Source organism: Electrophorus electricus, chromosome 5 (genome assembly GCF_041902795.1).
Source record: "Electrophorus electricus isolate QZ-2024a chromosome 5, ASM4190279v1, whole genome shotgun sequence".
NCBI classification, from domain to species: domain Eukaryota; kingdom Metazoa; phylum Chordata; class Actinopteri; order Gymnotiformes; family Gymnotidae; genus Electrophorus; species Electrophorus electricus.
In genome coordinates this window covers 20,710,112-20,733,334 of record NC_137501.1, presented here as the reverse complement: position 1 = coordinate 20,733,334, position 23,223 = coordinate 20,710,112, and the positions used below count along the sequence as shown (strand labels likewise).

The 23,223-nt window shown below is 41.9% G+C and overlaps 3 non-coding genes and 1 pseudogene across 3 annotated transcripts; 1 reads left to right on the top strand and 3 right to left on the bottom strand.

Moving 5' to 3' along the window:
- The window catches only part of LOC145657974 (uncharacterized), a 164,929-nt pseudogene extending 153,655 nt beyond the window's left edge, over nt 1-11,274 (top strand).
- Nucleotides 11,275-18,009: 6,735 nt separating this feature from the next.
- Nucleotides 18,010-18,082, bottom strand: trnaf-gaa (transfer RNA phenylalanine (anticodon GAA)). The gene has a single exon. It is a non-coding gene; the product is annotated as a tRNA-Phe (tRNA).
- A 2,357-nt stretch (nt 18,083-20,439) lies between these two features.
- trnaf-gaa (transfer RNA phenylalanine (anticodon GAA)) lies at nt 20,440-20,512 on the bottom strand. The gene has a single exon. It is a non-coding gene; the product is annotated as a tRNA-Phe (tRNA).
- Nucleotides 20,513-22,871: 2,359 nt separating this feature from the next.
- trnaf-gaa (transfer RNA phenylalanine (anticodon GAA)) lies at nt 22,872-22,944 on the bottom strand. The gene has a single exon. It is a non-coding gene; the product is annotated as a tRNA-Phe (tRNA).
- Nucleotides 22,945-23,223: the final 279 nt, after the last annotated feature.

Sequence of the window (23,223 nt, the reverse complement as noted above, 5' to 3'; positions counted from 1 at the left end):
AATTTGCCCTTTGAGATTCCTTTAATAACATTTGAATAACCTTTGAAGTGAGAATATAAAATGGATCTCAATCATTGTAAAATTTTAATGGCTTGTGAGTGGTCATCTTACTAGGAATGCTTTAAAGTGAACAAACACTTGAGGCAACTGTTTCTCAGGCAAAGTGTCTGTATTCAGGTTAGGATATGTGCGTGTTCAAGTCCTTGCCCTCTATTTCATTCTCTGCAGTTTAATGAGAAAGACCTGACATTGTGTAATGTCATTTCCTATTTGAGAACGAAAACAACAACAATCTTGGTTATCAAAGACTCACTCCACCCTGACCACAGCCTCTTCTCTTAGAAGCCATGACAAAACCACCATTGCAGCTTGAGAGCAAAAATCGAGCTTCTTAGGAGTTGTTATATCCCACAGGCTGTTTGACATCTCAATGCGGTACACAGTAACTTAATTTTGTTTCCATACATGTACATTACACTTTTAATGTTTCTGATACTTCAGCCTATCATTTCTCTCTCTAAGTGACAACACTCTAGAAATTTTCTCCAAAAGCACTGAATATTATTCTAACCATTTATGGCTGTTCTCCCTTCATGTACACAAAGTCCAGTATGCATCCAAATGACATCAAAAGAGATATCTGTTAGTAACTGAACATCTCCAACTTGTAAGAGTCAGGACTCTTTTTACCATCTGGAATCACTCAAGAAAAGTGGGAACACTAGTGTCACTAACACATGAAAAGAGCTATTATTGTAATTTCTCGTATGCACAACTAGCTGTGTTTCTTGCCAACATACTGGTGTTTGGACCTATGGGTGCACTCAGACATTTGAGCTACCTTTGGTAGCTCATTTGTTGGAGTGGAGGACTGTAGAAGTTAGAACTGTTATCCTTAGGTTGTTGGTTTAAATTTGCATCAAAGGAAGTTGGTCTTTTCACATACAATTTTATATGAGCAAAAGGGGAGGACTTTCCCTGACCAGGAATCGAAGCCAAGCCACAGCAGTGAGAGCACTGAATCCTAGCCAGCAATAAATATTTTGTTCCTGTAACGCGCGGTGGCCCGACTGCCACAGGGCGCAAGGCGGGATGCACAGACTCCTCCAACTTGGACGAACATTTTATTAACATTTAAAGACATAAAGGCATTCACACTTATCACAAACAAGAAACATGAAACAGTTAACGCAAAACAATCACGATACACAAGAATACATCTAACAGAAACGCGTTACATCTAGACATTATGCCGACAATAACCAACACCCTGCACACTTTAACATGGGTTTATATACATAAAGATGAAAGAGGTGCAGGTGTGGTTACAAACAAGACAGTCTTCCCACTGCACGTGGGGGGCCGAACCACGTGACTCGTGGGAGGTGAGCGTTCCATGACAGTTCCCCCTAATAAGAATATTTTTCAAAGTCTGTACTCCTAATCTACTGACCATGTTTGGATGCATACTGGACATGGTATGCATAAGCGATAACAGGCCATAAAGTGAGTTATTCATCTTTCTTATTGTTCTACAAAAACATGAAGTTTGAAAGGGAACCCTAGCCGCTATATGTGCCATTGCCCCCTAGCGGGCCCATGGGCGGGCCCAAATGGGCATACTCAAATAAATGACTTGATAAAATCGAATATTCTTAAAGTACAGTACATTTATCAACATAACATTTCTTAGGACTAATACAAGTACCTGCTTACTGATTTTCAGCCATCTGCATATATCCATTCGCCAGAAATTGCACACTGAAGACATCGTGTTTTTTGGGTAAAATTTCCACAAAAACATGCCTGCCCTTTTAAGTTGCCTTTTAAACAATCTTCTGGTACAAGATAAGTTCTGATTTAGTCATAGAAAATTCAATTACCATCAAAACAACTGCATGACATGTTTAAATGGTATACAGAGTGTTAGTAAACTTCTTTAATTGCGTGCTCACTTCTGTGCGTAAAAGCAACGTTTTTCCTCCGGTTCGGTTCCTTCGTAACAAACCCAAACTACGCAAGCCGTTGGTTAACTGAAAAAGTACGCTTCTGACGTAAAAGTGTTCCAGAATAGAGCATTAGACCCCCCCTCCTTTTCTATTGTAAATTGATTTCTATTGGCCGTTGCTGCACCATTGTCTTGGAGCAACAGCAACTCACACCTATGTGTGAAGGGGGAAGGGAAGGGAGGGTGACTAGCATTTACTTCCAGGCATTTCCAAGAGTTTCCAGGACAAGCTGCTTGTTTGGCAGCAGTTTCATCAAATAGAGGAGGCTTAGATGAAAACGTAGACCCCTCACTTGTCTTATTTAGTCATCCCTTTAATGTTTAAAGGTATGCGCACTGTATACTGTCAGTGCTTCAGTGTTGTTAGCAGATAGCATAGCGCATCGGTTTGGCGCTGTTTGGCACTATTTGGTGAAACTATAAGATTGATATGATGATTTTGCCAATATGTTTGGACATCATGGAAGAGGCTTATTTTAGCTGAAGTTTATGTGGAATTGTTTGAGTTCTGCTTGACTGCTAGCATCGATTAGCTTAGCTACTAGCATAGAATAGCTTAGATGTTTGCATAGCAAATCACTGGATGTTTCCATTCACTGCTGGAACAATTCCTAATCCTGCTACAAATCGTAAGTATAAATGATAAAGTATACTATTTCTTTACAGTATTACAGCATTTACAGTATTTTCTCCAGCATCTACAGTATTAGCTAGTATAGTAGTAGTAGCTAGTACAGTATTTTCCCCTAATGCTGCTATGAAGCTAATATTGTTGTGAAACTTACTAAAGTAACTTACTGTTATGTTTTAGCAAAAATAAACATGCAAACTTGATATAATGTGATTAATGACTTTGTTTGCATTGGAGAGGTTTTTGGACCCTTTGGATAAGTGTAGGACACCTAGTGGAAAATATTGTGTAGATATTTAGTCATTTCATGTATATGCTCAAAACTGTTCAATTTATTACACAAGACCCTGGTGAATCAGAAAATGCAGAGTATGATTGAAAATTAATCTTCAGCATCAATAGACACATTATACACCAAAAAACCCAAAGGCGTTTTATGTTTTTTTGACATTTTCTTCTGTATTAGATGATCTCAAATGGAACCTGAATGATGGACAAATAAGCCTGGATGTGAATGGATGTCTAATCCTAAGTGTCTGCTTCAATTTGAATCCTGAATCATCATTGTGCTATGTGTACAATTTCAGATACCTAGTGTTAAAGTGAACAAGTACAAATTGTTCAAAAATGATCTTAAAACTGCTTGTGCATTAAAGGGCTAGCCACTAGACCACCAGGGATAAAGGTGATGGTTGCCTCTAATATGAACATGAGCTACATTCATTGGTAACGCTTTGATTAGAACCAGGCGAAAGCCTGCAATCACTAGTTGAAATAGCTCAGCTGGGGGAGTGTTAAACTGAATATCCAAAGAGCCCTGGTTCAGTCTTGGGTTTTGGCATCTGTGCCAGACCACTCTCTTCAACAAATAGTCTTCTTTTTAAGTATATTTCATAAACCTTTACATTCCTTTACTAAAAAACGAATGAGACATTACTGTTTTTACACTATCGTTACAAATCATGGTGTAATAGTGCTCTAGACTTTGAATTCAGTGAGCCTACTTAAACTTTTTTTGGAATTTACACTTCCTTATGATATGTTTCCTCACTGCAGAGAGTCTCTTGAACAGTGGCTTCTGCACAAATGTTTTTGAAATATAGTCCATGTCTGCTGGCCAAACAACTGAACAAGGGAAGGGTAGGTGTCAGCTTGCATGTGTGCTTGTGTAGGTATCCTGGTTCACACCACTCCAATATTTTCATGGAATGGGGCCTAACTCAGCTTCCTTTGGCTCATGGATGAGCTTTGTCCTACCAAAACAGATGATGCAAATAAGTGATCTGCTTACTAAAGTTCTTGAAAATCAAACTCTTCAAAGAGGAATTGCATAATACTAAAAAAAATTCCAAAACATTATACTCTTTTGACAGGGGTAAACATGCTTTTCCTAAGTGTGTAACAATATAGACAAGACACACTGAAGAATATGGACATTGATCCCACTACCTCTAGCATGCTAAGCAAGAGGTACCTCTACCACTTGAGCTAATTCCCCTTTCTTGTCATACCATTTATGCAAAAGTGTACTTAATAAAATTACTGGAATGTGGGGAAAATCCATGAACCACATAGTATAGTTCACCACCAAGTACATTATTTATTTTATATATGATGTGCTTTATCTGAACGGCACAGAGTTTATGCCAGACCTCATAGCAGATTTCTGTTGCTATGGAAAAAAGTCAAACAAGAACAATACGCTGGGTATTTAGAGTAATGTGATTTAGAGTAAGAGTAATGTGCATTTTTCACCTGCAATAATGTGGATTTATTTTTCCATAAACATTCCTGCTTTTGATTTTTAAAAAGCCATTTCTTTACAAACATCGCTGTTATATTTTGGAAGTTATTTATGGTTCCATGCTAAAGTAAAGTCAGTACAAGGCTTAGCATGGCAGGCCTAGTGAGTCTAATTGGCTATCCTAACTATAAAGCTTCTTTAGTGTTGTTTAATAAATACTGTGAAATGTAGCCTAAAATTAATTTGTATCCTAAATTCATGAAATATTTTTTGATAAAATAGCTCCATGAAATTAACTGATGATTGTGAAATTAGTAGAGTCCTATCATAAGCGCCTTAAATTTCACGTGGTATTATGACGTCACAACGTTGCCATGTGACCTCACTATTTGGCTACAAATAGGTATAAATACATATGGTTATTTAATGAGAGAAGATGCAAAGCATTGAAACAATTTTTAACGTGTTCGAGTTGAGATAGGAACGTTCACTGGTCGATATAATATTATCTACTTAAGCTCGTTGTCACGTCGACTGACCTCCAAGCTCACTACAATACTCAACATGCCATTCGTCGCAAGGCCAAGGACTCAGCCAACCATACACATTCATTCAGATCCTCATCACCGGAATATTGACAGCACCTGTGTTCCACTCCACACCTGTATATAAACCTGTTGAGACCTCACTTACATTGTAAAGTATTGCCACTAGTTTTGACTGTGCGTACCGAGCGTTATTTCATTAATTGCTTTCCTGTATTTCGACTGTGTTTTGTTCTGATTTTTCCCTAGCCCTTCTGTATTGTTTGCCTGGTTTGTTATTGCTCTTTGGTTTTTGGACTTGGACTGTTTACCCTCATGATTTGGATTATACCTATTTTGGCTTTCTTGGTTTCGACCCTGGCTTATTCACCTATCATGAAGCTAGAACAAAATAAACCTATCTATCTACATCCTCAAGCATCTGGCCTTACTTGTCGTGTCACAGAATACTTCGCTACCATGCAGATGGCAGATTCAGACGTGTTGAAAGAAGCGATCACCAATCAAGTACAGCTACTGGGCCAACACCAACAGGTGTTCAAGAGTTTCACATGGTGCATGGATACGAATGCCACACAACAAACAGACCAACAGGTACAAATGTCAGAACTCAGACAATGTCTCAAAGAACTTACATCATGGTTACATGCTATGACTACTTTCCCCCAGCCAGACCCACCTCATGCATCCGATGCTGGCAGCACTCCCACTGTAGCCTCTGTAAGTAAACCGGATAAATACAACGGTTCTCCAGAGAAGTGTCAGGGTTTTTTGTTACAATGCACACTACATTTTAATGGCATTCCCCCCTCTTTCTAACCAGGCTAAAATAACATTCCTTACCTCTAACCAATAAAGCTTTAGATTGGGCTACCGCCATTTGGGAGAACTTACAAATGACTACTTATGAGGATTTTATTGTGCATTTTAAAGCCATGTTTGATCACCCGCATGAGGTAAGAGCACGCGAAAAATTCTTTCTAAACTTTGTCAAGGCAACTGTTCTGTGTCGGACTGCGCCCGCCAATTTCGTACCATTGCTGCTGGTAGTGGGTGGAACGAAGCAGCCCTGATCATTACTTTCTGGAACGGTCTGATCACAGAGTTATTGCATGAACTGGCTTGCAGGGATGATGAGCTTAACGATCAACTGATGCTATCCGTCTTGACCATTTTTTGCGGGAACGAAGAACATGTGGAGGTAACATTACTCCCTTAGCTTATACGACTCTGGTGACTGGAGTAAATCCCAGACAAGACACTGCAGCAGGGCCTATGCAATGCGATTCCACACGCCTGACCAAGGAAGAAAGGAGACGTCGTTTTCAAGAGGGACTATGCCTGTACTGTGGGTCTTCAGGACATGTTATCAGGGACACGTTATCATCTTAGACCCAACAGGTCTCCTGCCTTGTTCCATAAAGGAGACATGAATAACAAACCCCATGCCTCTGTAGGGATCCAACCCATTAAGAAAATGGTAGTTACCTGTCTATGTTGGGGCTCCCACTCCCTACTTTCTGTGTACAGCCCTGATTGACTCCGGAGTAGAAGGCAATTTTATCCACGCCCACCTGGTTAAAGAGCTAAACATCCCCATAGAGCCCTTACCTAAGACCCTTTGGCTAGCCGCTATAGATGGGTCTTCAGTAGGTCCTGGTTCTATCACTTTCCGCACTACACCAGTTAGACTCACCACTAGCACCCTGCACTCAGAACTCTTCTCACACTGGTATTGGAATTCTCATCCTTCCCAATTATTCTTGGCCTTCCATGGTTGGAACATCACAATCCTAGCATATCTTGGTCTCAAAGGGAGCTCACTCATTGGTCATCTCAGTCAGACAGTTTAAAACATGAGCCATGTACAAAAATGTGATAGCCATCTTGGAGCGGCATGCTTGAGAGATCAGAGTGCATGCTTGAGGACTCAAGGATAGCCTCCATGCAGTCATGGGGCACAGACTCATCAGAATGATCTAGCAATGTCAAAAGTGATCGCAACAGATTAGCAGGTGAACTCAGGGTTGTCTGTGATTTAATGGTTAAATTCTGAGTGGCGCAGAGGATGGCCTCATAGCCTGAACACCGCTGTGCTGTCATTTGTTGTGTTTGAATGTTATTCATAATATTAATAACTTGATGTGAAGTGTGTAGAACCATGGGATGAGAAAGTACCAATTTCTCTGCATCAGTGACCAGTAGGGCCGAGGCAGCCACAGCTCGTAAGCAGGCCGGCATGCCTTGAACTACCGAATCAAAAGTTTTGGAAAAATAAGATAAAGGGCAATAACTACCACCGTGCTCATGAGCGAGGACACCCACAGCTGTGGAAGCATTTTCAGAAACGTAAAGGTGGAAGGGCAGATTATAGTTTGGCAGGCCAAATGCTAGAGCAGAGCACAAGGCCAATTTCAGAGTCCTAAATGAGTGACACATAGGCTCAGTCCAGACCAACGTATCAGGACAGTCTTTTCTACAGCTCTGCCAGAGGACATTATCATGAAAGGAACAATCCGGCACCTATTGGCGGCAGTAGCTCACCAGACCCAGGAAACTCAGCATTTTGTTTGTTTGTTTTGTTTGTTTGTTTTGTGCCGGGTGGAGGGATGTCACGTATGACTGCCCGACGGGCATCTGAGAGGCGGCATTCACCTGTGGACAGCAGGAACTCCAGTTACGTGACAGATGGCTTGCACCACTGGAGCTTAGATGGTGAAACCATAAACCCACATGAAGCCAGATGTTTCAGTATTGAGCAGGACCCCATCACGCAGCGCTCCTGCATTGTTGATGACAAAAGGATGTCGTGAGTGTGTGGTTGTGTGGTTGAGGAGTGAATTCAAAGCTCCCACATTCCATTTAAGTTTAAACATCACCTTCAACAACTGAACTCAAATTGAATTTACCAGAAAGCGATCATTCCCGTTATGGAAAACATCATAGAAAAGACAATATGTGGTCGAGTTGTGAATTCAACAAAGCCCCTCATTCCATCTATGCTTAAACATCACCTACAACCACTGGACTCAAATTGAATTCACCAGAAAAAAAACAAAAAAAAACCATTCCTGTAACTGGAAGTCACCTGCCTAGAAAATATAAGAGGACCTTTTTTTTCTGACCTTTCTCTGATGGTCATCTCCTGCAGATGTGGGCTTTATGGACACAGAGCTGTGGTGAACAGAGATGTAATTAGGCTTTCCAGATTCCCAGTGTATATTCTGTATTATGTGTTAAGGAATGTGTACTCCAAACATATCTGTACATGTGTTCCTACTACAGGGACCCCAATCAAGAATGTTGCAGTGCTAAATGATATGACTCCAGTGCTTTGGCCTTATAAAGCCATAATAAGCACTTTGTAAGAACATCGTTTAATGAATGTTAAGTGTGTGTTCTGTACAACCATAGAAACACAAAATGTGTACACGTGTTTAGAACAATGTAAGATTATTTCTACTTAGATACCTCCCTATAAGGGTAAAAGAAAAACACAAAAGATAGTATGACACCAACAAACTGAAGTCCTCCACTATCAACACACCCACACACAGCACATACCCACTCAAAACCTGTGGTCAATTTGTCTTCTGCCTTCCACAAAGCTCTTGACTGACCACTAAAATTCCATGTCCTCTTCAGCACTTTTGTAATTACATGATCAGTACCTTGGATATAGCCCTGTCATATAGGCAAAGAAGGCTACGTACCTGTATTTTCAAGATATGGTGAAGTTTGGAATATTTTACTAGCATTAAAAGTAATGTAAACTGTATTTGAGCACACATTTTCCAACACTTTCCACACATTTGATTTCCTCTAAGTAGCAAAATCATTAAACTGTGCCCTACATTACAGCCCTACATTAGTGGAACCACACTACACTACCTCAAAAACTCAACACACTCATCACACATTTTTACACATTTATTTGAGAAAGTATATTTTTGTAACTTTATAATTACAAAATTATCTAAGTGTAAAGATAATAAATTGACATGAATGTTCAGCTAATATGAGCCTAAAGCTATATGTGTTTAAGTGCATTTACCCACTATCCCACAGCTGACACTTTAGGGAGCAGATGTTTCAGACTGGCTGCAGTGTGTCTGGGGCTGTTGTGTGTTCTCCTGCTAGTTGCCATCACAGTACTGTGGGTGAAGTGCACAACAGAGCGAGACCAGTTGCAGAGCAGCTACAATAACCTGACTGTAGAGAGGGACCTTTTACAGACCACTTATAACAACTTGACTATTGAAATAAGACAGTTACAGAGCAGTTACAACAATGTGACTGTAGCGAAAGAGCATATATGTATGTATGTGTGTGTGTGTGTGTGTGTGTGTGTGTGTGTGTGTGTGTGTGTGTGTGTGTGTGTGTGTGTGTTGTGAAAATGCTCTGCACAAATATGGAGTTATTTCAACTTCAGTATTTACTACATCACTGCTGAGAAAAAATTCTGGCGTAAGAGCAGAAATGACTGCAAGCAAAGAGGAGCAGACCTAGTGATCATAAAGAGTGGAGAGTGTGTGTGTGTGTGTGTGTGTGTGTGTGTGTGTGTGTGTGTGTGTGTGTGTGTGTGTGTGTGTGTGTGTGTGTGTGTGTGTCAGAAGTGCTGCACAGCTGATGAGTGACCTCTGTCTGAAATGTCCTGTTTCTCTGGAAACCTGGCGTACTTCACTACAATTTTGAATATATACAGTACTGTACAAAGGTTTTAGGCAGGTGTGGAAAAAATGCAGCAAAGTAAAAAGGTTTTGACTGTCACACCAAATATTGATTTAGATTTCTCTGTTGTGCATTTACTTTGCATTTTGTTAACTGACAAAAATAAACTATTAACACTTCTATTTTTCAAAGCATTCTTACTTTGCAGCATTGTTTCCACACATGTCAAAAACCTTTGCACAGTTCTGTATATGTTACCACTTCAGAGGATTTCATCAGTAAAACATTTCCTCATACTGGATCGGTTTGACTGACAAAGACACAGATGGATCCTGGAAATGGATGGACAGCACAGCACTGACCACTGGGTGAGAGACCACAGAACTAATCCAAAGTCTTTAGAGACAAGTCTGTCCTCGTGGGCAGCCATCATAACACACCTGGGAGGTTATTTCAAGTGATACAAGACCAGGCTCTACAAAGAAAGAAAATGTTTGTGATGCACACTGGGATTGTCGGCAATACTTCACAATGATACTGAGGTTCAGGTAGTCTTAAATAGCATGGTGCTGGTGCATGTGAGCAGTAACTATGGTGACTATTAGAATTCTGGAGATGGGGACTTCTGGTGGCCAGCTTTATGTATTGCAGCTTCAATCTTGACATAGTGCATAGTGCATAGCCAAGGTAACCCCTTAATTGCTCACTTTGTAGTCCGCCATAGTTGTAAGGTGCTTTGGATAAAAGCATCAGCTAAATGCCTTCAATGTTAAATGTCAATACAGTTAGGCCACCAACTGATCTTGATATACCCAAGATATTGGACTTTCTAACAGATCACAGTTGGGAGTAGAGTTAGTGCTCAATTAAAATCAGCACTGGTACTCCTCAGGGTTACTGTCTGTGCTCTAAATTTTCACTTTGTACACATGATTGTACATCTCTTCAAAATGACCTGTTCAATTTTAAAGGTACCACAGTGAGTTTATTTGAGGATGACATCGCTGCCCTCGGCTTAATCTATCAAAATGTAGAGTCTTCATATCAACAACTGGCGTGTAGCCTGACTCTAGATGGGAGGAGAATGACTTGGTTCAATAAAACATGAGTTGTTCCTGGTTCTTAGGAAGAAATCACAACCATTCCAGTCGATTTTTACCACTATGGAAGTGGAGTGATCATACAAGTCAATCTTCAGTCAACAACCAGTGGACTGACAACCAGGATTTTTGCAGTTACAGCCATATATTAAATATGCACTTGAATCAGTGAGAGAACATGATAGACTTGGTTACATTAGCAACAAGGGATTTCACTCTTTTTACTGAAGTGCAATACACTTATAATAGAATTGTTGTGTTGAGCATTACAAGCTATCCTAATCATTTGTCATAGGGTGACCTGCCTCCTGCCTATTATAAAAATAATTCTGACTGAACTCTGGTCAAGTTGCAGTCATTTGATGAAGTCTACATCTCAGGGTGTGAAATTCAGAAGGCACATTTATGCACTGTGTGCTTTCAGGTACTGGTGGCAGGGTGAGCCCAATGACTATGAAAGAAATGAAGACTGTCCTATAACTGGATACAGGTTTGCTGCTGACAATGGATCGAACTGGGCTGTTTATCCCTGTGACTTCCCTGTGGTTGGAATCTGTGAGAAAATGTTAGACTGAATCAGAGTGAATATCAGAAACTGTAGTTGAAATTTTGTTACGTAAAAGTCTTTATTTATCTTTATTTACCAAAATATGTATTATCACTAATAAATGGGTCTGTAGTATCTGCTCTTTAAAAGCCTGAATCAAAATGTACCTTTTCACACAAGTTCAAGTTCAAGTTCAAGTTCAAGTTCCGTTTATTCGTCACATACATAGTCATACACAGTATAACGTGCAGTGAAATGGTGGAGAGTGCTCTGTCCAAACTGAGGAAGAGAAACAGGGGTGCATAGAGAAAAATATATATATGCAGGTAAATATATATATTCTATGTATGTACAAAAATATTTTAACAAAGTATGTACAATATATGTATATTATGATTATATACACAATGTACAATGTATATGGTTGGGTATATATGTACACAATCTACAGAATGTACAGATCCATTTTATATAATAACATATCTACAGTTGTTGTGTAACAGGGTACTTGAGTATAAATCTATATATACAGATGTACAGATATACAGTCATGTTACATGGTGGTGGTGGTCCCCACAGTTTATCAGTTTCCCTGATTCAGGGCCCGAATGGCCTGTGGGAAGAAGCTCCTCTTCAGCCTCTCTGTCTTGGTCTTCAGGGAGCGGAAGCGCCTCCCTGACCTCAACAGAGTGAAGAGTCTATTGTTGGGATGGGTGGGGTCCTTCACAATTTTCCTGGCCTTGCTCTGGCACCGCTTGTAGTAGATGGTCTGCAGGTCAGGAAGTTCCGTGTGAGTGATGCGCTCTGCTGAACGCACTACCCTTTGGAGTGCTTGTCTGTCCTGCTTGGTGCTATTCCCAAACCAGATTGTGATGTTCCCCGTGAGGATGCTCTCGATAGTGCAGGTGTAGAAGTTCCGCAGTACTTTGGAGGGCAGTCTGAAGTCCCTTAGGCGTCTGAGGTGGTAAAGACGCTGACGAGCCTTCTTTGCAAGGGAGTTGGTATGGCGGGACCAGGACAGGTCCTGCGAGATGTGAACTCCAAGGTAACTGAAACTATCTACTCTCTCCACCGTGGTTCCACTGATCCTCACAGGTTGGTAGTGCCACACCTGCTTCTTGCTGCTATCCACGATCAGCTCCTTTGTCTTGCTGATGTTTAGGAGGAGATTATTTTCCTGGCACCAGTTTTCCAGGTGTTTAATCTCCTCCAGGTAGGTCCTCTCGTCGTTGTCCGAGATCAGACCCACGACAACGGTGTCGTCAGCAAACTTGACAATGATATTAGAGCTGGAAGTGGCTGTGCAGTCGTAGGTGTACAGTGAGTAGAGCAGGGGGCTTAGGACACAACCCTGAGGAGCTCCAGTGCTGAGGGTGAGGGTGGATGAGGCGCAGTTGCCCACCCGTACTGATTGCGGTCTGTCTGTTAGGAAGTTGGAGATCCAGTGGCACAGGGATGTATGCAGTCCTAGATCTCCCAACTTAGTAGTGAGTAGGGAGGGGATGATAGTGTTAAATGCTGAACTGTAGTCGACAAATAGCATTTTAACATAATTTCCCCTCCCTTCGTCCAGGTGAGTCAGTGTAGTGTGGAGCAGATGTGCAATTGCATCGTCAGTGGAGCGGTTGTGGCGGTATGCAAATTGCAGTGGGTCCATGGAGGCTGGCAGTGAAGATGTGATGAAGTCTCTGACTAGCTTTTCAAAGCACTTCATCACGACTGATGTGAGGGCGACAGGGCGGTAGTCATTGAGGTCGGAGGGTCGAGGTTTCTTCGGGACGGGGACGATGGTGGACCGCTTGAAGCTGGACGGGACGATACCGAGCATCAGGGAGAGATTGAAGATGTCGGTGAATACCGGGGCTAGCTGATCTGCGCAGGCTTTGAGGACCCTCCAGCAGATACCGTCTGGTCTCATCGCCTTCCTGGTTTTCACCCTTTTAAACACTCTCCTCACGTCACTCTCCGTAATGATGAGAGGGCGCTGTTCTATGGTGGGCCCCGCGCATGTGCCATCGACTGCCCCGATAGTGCCATTAGCATTGGCGCTGTTAGCACTAGCGCCGTTAGCATTTGTGCTGCTAGCATTAGCGCTGCTAGATGTAGCCTCGAAGCGAGCAAAGAATGTATTCAGCTCGTTCACCAGAGACTCATCCGCACTCATCAGTCCGGAGGGTGGGCTCCTGTAGTCCGTGATCATCCGTAGTCCCTGCCACAGGGATCTAGAGCCACTCTGCTGGAACTGTGTCTCTAGTTTCTTCCCGTAGCGTCGCTTCGCCTCCCTCACCGCCCTGCGCACTCCGTATGCTGCGGACTTGTACTCGTCCATGTTCCCGCTGATGATCCCCGCATTGTAGGCAGCAGTGCGAGAGTTCAGAGCCTCATGGATGGTTCTGTCCACCCAGGGCTTCTGGTTGGAAAACTTCTTGATGGTGATTCTTGGGATCTTGTCGTCCACCAGTTTCCAAATAAACCCCACTACTGCCTCCGTAAACTCGCTGACATCATCAGTGCTGCGCCGGAACATGTCCCAGTCCGCATCATCCAGAGCGTCCTGCAGAGCGGCCACCGATTGGTCTGTTCAGCGCGCGACCTCCCTCTGAACCGGAGCTTCCAGTTTCAGCCTTTGTTTATATTTTGGTAGGAGGAAGATGGCGGCGTGGTCTGACTTACCAAACGGTGGATGACCTAGTGCCTTGTAACTGTCCTTGTATGGGGTGTAGCAGTGGTCTAGTGTCCTATTTCCCCTGGTGGGGAAGGTTACGTGCTGGTAAAGGTTGGGCACCGCACGCTTGAGGTTAGCGCTGTTGAAATCCCCAACCACAATAAGTGCAGCGTCCCGGTGCTGTGCCTGAAACTGTGTGAGAGCCTCATGAAGTTCACACAGTGCAGTGTCCATGTTAGCCTGAGGTGAGATGTACACGGTGTTGATAATGACCGAAATGAACTCCCGGGGAAGGTAGAAAGGATGAAGCTTGAGGGCGAGCAGCTCCAGGTTGGGTGAGCAGGAGCAGGCGAGAGTAACAACATTGGCATTGTTACACCAGCTGTTGTTTACCATCACACACACTCCGCCGCCTCTCGACTTCCCCGAACCTGCCGTCCTGTCCATGCGGTGAACCGAGAAGAACTCGGCCGGCTGGATAGCGTGGTTTGGTACCGCTGGGTTCAGCCACGACTCGGTGAAGCAGAGGAGATTGCAGTCCCGAATGTCCCTCTGGAACTTTATCCTGGCCCGGAGGTCATCGAGCTTGTTATCCAGAGACTGGATGTTGGCTAGCAGGATGCTGGGTAAGGGAGCTCGGTGTGCCCGAGCCCTCAGCTTGTTCCTGACGCCGGCTCGCTTCCCTTGACGCCTTTTCCTCGTGCCGCGTCTTTTGTTTTCCCTCAGGATCTCCGTCGGCCATCTTGGGTCCGGGGTTACAGACGGCTTGAGGTGAGTGCTATGTAGATTAAGAGAAATAAGGGCATCTCTGCTGTACGAGATACGTGCCGTGGTGTGTAGAGAAGGGCTGCGGAGAAATCATGGGTAGCGGGAAGAGCGAAAAGAGCGAAAAGGATAGTGAAAAGAGCGAAAAAAGTGCCAGGTGCAGACCGAGCAGTCGTGACGGCAGCCGACCTCACCGGCGCCATCTTGATCGTGGCACAATACTATTAATCCATATATAAATGTGATTATCTCAACTATATGTAAACTATTCCCCTCATATTTCATAATAAATCCTTCTCTCCTCACTGTTCTGGACATATATTGATACTTATATTGCTGATCTCTGATGACTCTGCCTGTGCTAAATGGCCTTCTGTACTGATGGAAATGGAATTTCATACTTGACTAGCTCAAAAACAAGCAAAAACAACACTCAGAAAGTAACAGTCAGTCTAATGCACAACGAAGCAGCTGATACACAGCAAACATTGGGTCGAACACCAACAAAGACTAATGAATAAACAGGACTTTATACATACACGGTAACAACGTAGATAACAAGGAACAGGTGTGACACATGGTCGGGGTGTGGCAAAGAAGACACACACACACACACACACACACACACACACATCACGTGAACATAAGGAGGAGTCTAGGAGGAGGGGGCCATACCGTGACAAGCAGCTGTAAGGTCCAGAGTTTAGGTCAAAGGAATCTCTGTGGTGTGGCCAGAATGCTGATTGGAATTCATAAATGAAACAATTTGATCTTAAGAACTTATTAAGCTGAGTGAGCATGAACTTTTCAATAACCATAAAAGGGAGTAAAGTTATTTTATGTGATGAATACAATCTTACAGCTTGGTGTAACACATGGCTGCCAAATGGTTAACCAGAGACTTGTCAAGGTCTACAAGCCACAATGTCTCTCATCTACTGTGATGTTTGGTGGAGGACCAGTGATCTTCCCACTGGAAGCAGGAAGATTGGTCTTTGTGAAGAACAAATTAATTGAGCCATATACAAGGTTGTCTAGGAGGAAATGTTGCTTCCTTTTTGTCTGACAGTCTTCCCCAACCCTGAGGACTGGCTTTTCCAGCAAGACAGTTAATATGAACTTGTTTTCTTTGCATTATTTGACAGCTAAAAACAATGCATCTTTTTACCATTATCAACAACATCTTTGTCATCTTAAATAAATTATCTAAATTACAACAGTATAATTTGTTATAGAATAAAACAGAAGTGGATTGGATTACCACTACATGATTTGGATTACCCCTATATTGGCTTTCCTGGTTTCGACCATGGCTTATTCACCCATTACGAAGTTGGAACATAATAAACCTATCTACCTACATCTATGAGCGTCTGGCCTTCCTTGTCACGTTACAGCCGCATACTACCCCTAGTGGGTACAAATAAATACATATTTAATTTTATGCATATTTTTCAAATGTTTACATTTACATCAGTCTGACCTTTTGCAAATAAAATGCTTTACACAATCATCATTGCAAAAATCATGTCATAAATGATGATTTATTGAGTTATTTGACATGTAACTCATACATTTATTGTACATTGCAAACAGCAAACAGCTTACTGATAAAGGTAACATATTTGCCACAGTGTGCCAGTCACTCCACTGGCCCCCCCACACACACACAACACCTGCCATGGTCCCTATCATCTATGTGTTGATTATGGCACACACCTGTTCCTTGTTTGCTCCTCTTTTGTTCAACTAGTTATTTAAGCTTACAGATACCTGCCATTGGTGCTGTGCATTGCTATTTGTCCTGTGCCTGGGTCCTACTCTTAAGAAGTAAGAACCTTTCGATCCTGCATTGTTCTACACATCGGTAGCTTCGCTATGCCTCGTCAGCATGTTTTGAGTTCATTTGAGTCGAGTATGGAGAATAAAGATTCTCTCAGCTTTCACTGCCTGCGCAGCTTCCAGGGAGTGAGGCAAGCAGCACAGATTGGGCTGACCTGCAGACTGTCCAGCCCATGGTTTTGGGACAGCAGAGGCAGGAGATTTGTGAGCTTCAGTCCATGATGGAGAACCTCACTTGCTGTGTGCCAAGCCTCTCCATGGGTCCCGATACAGGTTGGTTGGCCCTACACCCACTGATTGGGTGCACATTGCCATGCCAGAGGTCTACTGTTGAGATGGCTGTGAGAGTATTGTTTTCCAGTGTGAGCTGTATTTCACCTACCAGCTACATCTACCTAACCATGGCAAAGTCACATTTGTCATCTCCAGACTCATGGGGAGGACCAAGACTTTGGGGATAGCACTAGTGTCCTGCTTGTTTCCACTGCTGGTGACTACCCTGAGTTCATTAAGGTTCTAAATGTGACTCTTTGAATGTGACTCCAATAAAACCTCTTTCATTCTTCTTGGCTCAAGTGGTAGAGCGCTTGCTTAACATGCGACAGTTAGTGGCATGGATGTCTACCTTCTCCAGTGTGTCTTAGCAGCATTGATACACTCTTCGGATGAGTGTGTTGCTCACTGTTGTTAGAATACAATATTTTGGAAGGTGTTTTCACATTATGCAATGAGAGAGGTAGTGGGATCATTGTCCGCATTCTCCAGTACGTCTCTTCTGCAGTGTTACACGTTATGGATAAGTATGATGCTCAATGTCTTTAGAATTCAAAATCTCCAGTGCATCTCTTCTGCAGTGGTACACATTAAGGATAAGTATGTTGGTTGCTGTATTTAGTGTACAATGTTTTGTTTTTTTGCCATTATGCGATGCCTCTTGGTAGAGTGTGATTTTCAAGAACTTTAGGAAGCAAATGACTTCTTTACATCACCTGTTTTGGTAGAACAAAGCCCGTCCATGAGCCAAAGCTAGCTGAAGTAGGCCCCATTCCATGAAAACATAGGAGTGGTGTGAAACAGGATTCCTATAATATTGTACCAAGCATACATGCAAGTTGACGCCGACCCTTCCCTTGTCCAGCTTACAACTAATGAGCTACATTTCAAAAGCGTTTGTGCAGAAGCCACTCTTCAAGCACCTCTATGTGCAGTGATGAAACATATGATAAGATATTGCAAGTTTCAGGAAATTTTAAATAGGGTCACTGAATTCAAATTCTTTAGTGCTATTACGCCATGAAAACTTCCGATAGTATAAAAACAGCAACGTCGCAATCATTTTTTAGTAAAAGAAGGTAAAGGTTTATGAAGTACACTTCCGATTGCATAAAAACAGCAACGTCGCAATCATTTTTTAGTAAAAGAACGTAAAGGTTTATGAAGTACACATAAAAAAAAGCACACCATCGGAAGAGGAAATCAGCACCGCACAGTTGCCGAAACCCGGGATTGAACCAGGGACCTTTAGATCTTCAGTCTAACGCTCTCCCAGCTGAGCTATTTCGGCTAGACCGCATGTGCATTTGCCTCCTTACGATGAAAATGCTACCAATAAATGTAATCCCATTTACAATATTGCATACACACAGAACACAATGACTTTACCACTGTGAAATCCATGGACCACTCGGCAGGACCTCACGGCGCAGTCATGCCTTGAGGTGCACAGGGCGAAACTACACCTGTAGTGAGTAATTACAGCTAACAAGCAACTAACAACTAGGTTCAGATAATTAGCCTTGAATTTTACAGAATCTAAGGCTAAAGTAAGTAAACTCAGAACCTACCTTAACCAAGCAGAGAATAATCCAACGAGAAAAACCAAAGCACACAGGTCACAGGAAACAAGTTTGAACTTGTGTGAAAGAAGGGCTTGTGTGGGTGTGTGTGTGGGTGTGTGTGTGTGTGTGTCCCATATTGCTTGTTTAATGTTGGGGTATTCAAATGGAAAATGAGAACTTATGCTTTTAACATGGGAAGTTAAACACACTGCCTGCACAAAAGAAAATAACTCTCCCATACCATCACGCCATTGGAGAGTGTTGGTGACTGCCTAATGCCCATCATCAGTGTGGAGTGTTCCACAACGTTGAGCCTAGTTAGTCCTCATCAGTCATATTTTGAGCTTGTAATACATGTTGAATTGGCATTGGTGGTCCGGCATGAGGGTGTAAACACACCAAACTGACATCAATTTTGAGGGTGAAAACACACCAAAATCAACAGCTCATTCCTCATCACCTGTACAAAGGAAACTGGTTGACTGCAATGTCAGGTTCATTCGCAAGTTTGTAGGGTTTCCTAAATGTAAAATAATGCTCCTGAGGCTTTAACCCTTATAATCACCTGCTTTGGGTAGGAGAAGCTGCTATAATTTAACAGATACTCTAGATTGAAAGCACTTTCTAAGTCACCAGCAGAATGTCTTTTATGAATCAAAACATGTTAACTGCATTTATGTTGAGTGTCAGTGTCAGGCAGGGAAGGAGGCAGGGAGCATGCAGGAAGGAAGCAGTATTTACAGCTGCATTGATAGGTGCATGCAGTCATAGAAGTCTTAATAGAGTCTCATGCACCCCAGAAATGGGATAGGCCTTATTCACTCTGAAAACTACACTTGCCCTCTTGTGGACTTAACATAAGTTCACAAATGAATCTATTCATTTGAATGTTTCTGGGCTGGATAAGAGGAAACTTTTAATAGGAAGTCAAAATAATTTTGATGGCAGTGAACAGTTCTAGCTTAGTGCTCAAATAATTGGGATTGACCACAATAGACATATTGTATATATTATATAATATCATATGTTGTATAGTAGAGGTGAAAATAGCTTTGGAAATTGGTTAATAAAATAAATAAACTTTCGTTTGTGAACCTATCTTGAGATTCTAAATGTGACTCTTTGAATGTGACTCCAATAAAAATACTTTCATTCTTCTTGGCTCAAGTGGTAGAGCGCTTGCTTAACATGCGACAGTTAGTGGCATGGATGTCTACCTTCTCCAGTGTGTCTTAGCAGCATTGATACACTCTTCGGATGAGTGTGTTGCTCACTGTTGTTAGAATACAATATTTTGGAAGGTGTTTTCACATTATGCAATGAGAGAGGTAGTGGGATCATTGTCCGCATTCTCCAGTACGTCTCTTCTGCAGTGTTACACGTTATGGATAAGTATGATGCTCAATGTCTTTAGAATTCAAAATCTCCAGTGCATCTCTTCTGCAGTGGTACACATTAAGGATAAGTATGTTGGTTGCTGTATTTAGTGTACAATGTTTTGTTTTTTTGCCATTATGCGATGCCTCTTGGTAGAGTGTGATTTTTAAGAACTTTAGGAAGCAAATGACTTCTTTACATCACCTGTTTTGGTAGAACAAAGCCCGTCCATGAGCCAAAGCTAGCTGAAGTAGGCCCCATTCCATGAAAACATAGGAGTGGTGTGAAACAGGATTCCTATAATATTGTACCAAGCATACATGCAAGTTGACGCCGACCCTTCCCTTGTCCAGCTTACAACTAATGAGCTACATTTCAAAAGCGTTTGTGCAGAAGCCACTCTTCAAGCACCTCTATGTGCAGTGATGAAACATATGATAAGATATTGCAAGTTTCAGGAAATTTTAAATAGGGTCACTGAATTCAAATTCTTTAGTGCTATTACGCCATGAAAACTTCCGATAGTATAAAAACAGCAACGTCGCAATCATTTTTTAGTAAAAGAAGGTAAAGGTTTATGAAGTACACTTCCGATTGCATAAAAACAGCAACGTCGCAATCATTTTTTAGTAAAAGAACGTAAAGGTTTATGAAGTACACATAAAAAAAAGCACACCATCGGAAGAGGAAATCAGCACCGCACAGTTGCCGAAACCCGGGATTGAACCAGGGACCTTTAGATCTTCAGTCTAACGCTCTCCCAGCTGAGCTATTTCGGCTAGACCGCATGTGCATTTGCCTCCTTACGATGAAAATGCTACCAATAAATGTAATCCCATTTACAATATTGCATACACACAGAACACAATGACTTTACCACTGTGAAATCCATGGACCACTCGGCAGGACCTCACGGCGCAGTCATGCCTTGAGGTGCACAGGGCGAAACTACACCTGTAGTGAGTAATTACAGCTAACAAGCAACTAACAACTAGGTTCAGATAATTAGCCTTGAATTTTACAGAATCTAAGGCTAAAGTAAGTAAACTCAGAACCTACCTTAACCAAGCAGAGAATAATCCAACGAGAAAAACCAAAGCACACAGGTCACAGGAAACAAGTTTGAACTTGTGTGAAAGAAGGGCTTGTGTGGGTGTGTGTGTGGGTGTGTGTGTGTGTGTGTCCCATATTGCTTGTTTAATGTTGGGGTATTCAAATGGAAAATGAGAACTTATGCTTTTAACATGGGAAGTTAAACACACTGCCTGCACAAAAGAAAATAACTCTCCCATACCATCACGCCATTGGAGAGTGTTGGTGACTGCCTAATGCCCATCATCAGTGTGGAGTGTTCCACAACGTTGAGCCTAGTTAGTCCTCATCAGTCATATTTTGAGCTTGTAATACATGTTGAATTGGCATTGGTGGTCCGGCATGAGGGTGTAAACACACCAAACTGACATCAATTTTGAGGGTGAAAACACACCAAAATCAACAGCTCATTCCTCATCACCTGTACAAAGGAAACTGGTTGACTGCAATGTCAGGTTCATTCGCAAGTTTGTAGGGTTTCCTAAATGTAAAATAATGCTCCTGAGGCTTTAACCCTTATAATCACCTGCTTTGGGTAGGAGAAGCTGCTATAATTTAACAGATACTCTAGATTGAAAGCACTTTCTAAGTCACCAGCAGAATGTCTTTTATGAATCAAAACATGTTAACTGCATTTATGTTGAGTGTCAGTGTCAGGCAGGGAAGGAGGCAGGGAGCATGCAGGAAGGAAGCAGTATTTACAGCTGCATTGATAGGTGCATGCAGTCATAGAAGAGTCTTAATAGAGTCTCATGCACCCCAGAAATGGGATAGGCCTTATTCACTCTGAAAACTACACTTGCCCTCTTGTGGACTTAACATAAGTTCACAAATGAATCTATTCATTTGAATGTTTCTGGGCTGGATAAGAGGAAACTTTTAATAGGAAGTCAAAATAATTTTGATGGCAGTGAACAGTTCTAGCTTAGTGCTCAAATAATTGGGATTGACCACAATAGACATATTGTATATATTATATAATATAATATGTTGTATAGTAGAGGTGAAAATAGCTTTGGAAATTGGTTAATAAAATAAATAAACTTTCGTTTGTGAACCTATCTTGAGATTCTAAATGTGACTCTTTGAATGTGACTCCAATAAAAATACTTTCATTCTTCTTGGCTCAAGTGGTAGAGCGCTTGCTTAACATGCGACAGTTAGTGGCATGGATGTCTACCTTCTCCAGTGTGTCTTAGCAGCATTGATACACTCTTCGGATGAGTGTGTTGCTCACTGTTGTTAGAATACAATATTTTGGAAGGTGTTTTCACATTATGCAATGAGAGAGGTAGTGGGATCATTGTCCGCATTCTCCAGTACGTCTCTTCTGCAGTGTTACACGTTAAGGATAAGTATGATGCTCAATGTCTTTAGAATTCAAAATCTCCAGTGCATCTCTTCTGCAGTGGTACACATTAAGGATAAGTATGTTGGTTGCTGTATTTAGTGTACAATGTTTTGTTTTTTTGCCATTATGCGATGCCTCTTGGTAGAGTGTGATTTTCAAGAACTTTAGGAAGCAAATGACAACTTTACATCACCTGTTTTGGTAGAACAAAGCCCGTCCATGAGCCAAAGCTAGCTGAAGTAGGCCCCATTCCATGAAAACATAGGAGTGGTGTGAAACAGGATTCCTATAATATTGTACCAAGCATACATGCAAGTTGACGCCGACCCTTCCCTTGTCCAGCTTACAACTAATGAGCTACATTTCAAAAGCGTTTGTGCAGAAGCCACTCTTCAAGCGCCTCTATGTGCAGTGATGAAACATATGATAAGATATTGCAAGTTTCAGGAAATTTTAAATAGGGTCACTGAATTCAAAGTCTTTAGTGCTATTACGCCATGAAAACTTCCGATAGCATAAAAACAGCAACGTCGCAATCATTTTTTAGTAAAAGAAGGTAAAGGTTTATGAAGTACACTTCCGATTGCATAAAAACAGCAACGTCGCAATCATTTTTTAGTAAAAGAACGTAAAGGTTTATGAAGTACACATAAAAAAAAGCACACCATCGGAAGAGGAAATCAGTACCGCACAGTTGCCGAAACCCGGGATTGAACCAGGGACCTTTAGATCTTCTGTCTAACGCTCTCCCAGCTGAGCTATTTCTGCCAGACCGCATGTGCATTTGCCTCCTTACGATGAAAATGCTACCAATAAATGTAATCCCATTTACAATATTGCATACACACAGAACACAATGACTTTACCACTGTGAAATCCATGGACCAATCGGCAGGACCTCACGGCGCAGTCATGCCTTGAGGTGCACAGGGCGAAACTACACCTGTAGTGAGTAATTACAGCTAACAAGCAACTAACAACTAGGTTCAGATAATTAGCCTTGAATTTTACAGAATCTAAGGCAAAAGTAAGTAAACTCAGAACCTA